The sequence below is a fragment of the Salmo salar genome, chromosome 17 (assembly GCF_965601325.2).
Source record: "Salmo salar chromosome 17, fSalSal1, whole genome shotgun sequence".
In the NCBI taxonomy this organism is placed as follows: domain Eukaryota; kingdom Metazoa; phylum Chordata; class Actinopteri; order Salmoniformes; family Salmonidae; genus Salmo; species Salmo salar.
In genome coordinates, this window is record NC_138307.1 from 78,157,051 (window position 1) to 78,159,118 (window position 2,068).

Consider the following 2,068-nt stretch of genomic DNA (forward strand, 5'->3'; position numbering starts at 1 on the left):
TAGTTGCTTATTTGTTACCCATCAACCAATAGGTGCCCTTCTTTACATTGGAAAACCTCCCTGGTCTTAGTGGTTGAGACTGTGTTTGAAATCCACTGCTCGACTGAGGGACCTTACAGAGATAATTGTATGGTGGAGTATAGAGATGAGGTAGTCATTCAAAAATCATGAGAAAAAAGATCATGTTAAACACTATTATTGCACACAGAGTGAGTCAATGCAACTTATTATGTGCCTTGTTGAGCACATTTTTACTCCTGAACTGATTTATGCTCCTTACCATAACAAAGGAGTTAATACCTATGGAGTCAAAACATTTCAGCTTTTCATTTTTATTAATTTGTAAACATTTGTAAAAACATGATTCCATTCTGACATTATGGGGTGTTGTGTGAAGGCCGGTTACGCTCATCTCAATGTAATATTTGTTAATAGACTTATAATACAAGTGGTAGATGTTGCATTGGACATATTTCAAATAAAACTTTAAAACTCAGTGGTTGCTATGGATTTAATACTAAAGGAAATGATCAAACAAGCTAAAAATGTAGCATTAAACTATCTCTAGGTTTTATTCTAAAATTAGCAGTGTTCTGATCACTCTATAGTACTATAGTAACTCTGAAACAGTTTTCAGACAAACATGACAAATGCGCGGCATCTCAAAAAACCCGGCCTTGGTGATGGCTGTCAATCAACACTTGTTCTGTCTGTGTCTGTGCGCGCTGTCCTCCTGTCCAGTCCTCCAGTCCATCCTCCTGTCCTGTCCTCCAGTCCAGTCCTCCTGTCCAGTCCTGTGGGAGTTGCTGGGGTGCTGTGGGATATCCCCTCCCGCTACTTTATTACCCCGCTCCGAAGACAGCTATGTGAAGAGGGCAGGCGCATGGGCGAAACTCTCCCAACTCACTCTCTCTAAACTCGAACATCGACTAGAGGACTGTGGAAGTCTATCCGCTCTCTGCCGCTAACTTAAACTACACCGCTACCGGACGCCCCGTGCGAGACTTCAACCCAGCTCTGCCTGTCACACGGCTCGCGCCGCCGGGGACTGGAGTTTACAGGGGGCTGGGGCTTTATTAAAGGAATGCATACTTGAAGGGGAACAATACATATCTGGATATCCTCAGGCTCTGATGGTGTTGCTACTGTGAAACTTTCCCTTCTTGAGTGTGACTGGCGTTCGTTCGTTTGTAAGCAGGCTGGGGTCGGCTGCTAAAAGTGGAGGCATCATCCCGTAGTTCATATTTTCTTTTGTTTCACGCTCTGTCCGGAGCAGCTTCTGTCATCTCACTAACTGGAATACTTCGCGTTTGTTTATTTTGCGTGAAACAGAGACGCTGCGTAATCGTTTGGAGACGGAGCAACTCATCTTGAAATACTTTGTATTGTACACCTGTTTCTTATTGCTATGCTTGCTATGCCAGCGGAGCAAACAACTGTCCCCACCGCCGTGAACAGGAGAGCTAAGACCGATATCCGACACGGAGGAGCGAACTGAGCGGGTTCTTTTGGAACGGACCGAAACACTTTTCTGTGGAATTTGTTGCGAAATTAGTCAACGACAAAAGGAACTCCCGTGCCAAGTGTAATTTAACGGAGGTGGAATTTGTCTGTTTTTCGGGGAAAACTCATAGTTGTATAATCTGTCGTTCAGAGTTGTTCTCTCAACGAAGAGACTTCGTTCTGGAACCGGAACTCTGGAGAACGGTTTGGACCGCCGAACGCTCAGGGGGAAACGGTCGTGCAACTAAACGATACAAGTAAGGACACATTATTTTATATCTTGCCACGGACTGTAATGAATGTTTATGGTTACTTTTCAACTAGGGAATTAATGCGCTTTTCTATCAGCATAAACTCTCCCCATTGTGCACGCTTCATTTCACTTCTAGAAGTTTTCAAAATAGCCTCCCCGAGAGTCGCAGAGTTGACGTTTTGATCCAGTTATTTTATTTGACACAACTTTGGGCTTAATTAAACTCCTTGCTGAATGTGGAGTTTGTGGACGTGCTGTAGGCCTATATCTGCAAACCCGGCTAACTGTTCTAAATGAACTCCGTGGCTGTGG

At 44.1% G+C, this 2,068-nt stretch overlaps 1 protein-coding gene across 2 annotated transcripts in view; it reads left to right on the plus strand.

Annotated features, from left to right (window-relative positions):
* Positions 1–870: 870 nt before the first annotated feature.
* Positions 871–2,068, plus strand: part of LOC106609811 (protein Wnt-5b) — a 223,050-nt gene continuing 221,852 nt past the window's right edge. The window contains exon 1 of one of the 2 annotated variants that reach the window (XM_082964204.1): positions 871–1,760. The gene's annotated coding sequence lies outside the window, so the exon portion shown is untranslated. The remainder of the gene's footprint in view (positions 1,761–2,068) is intronic. The other variant, XM_082964203.1, reaches the window with a different exon arrangement.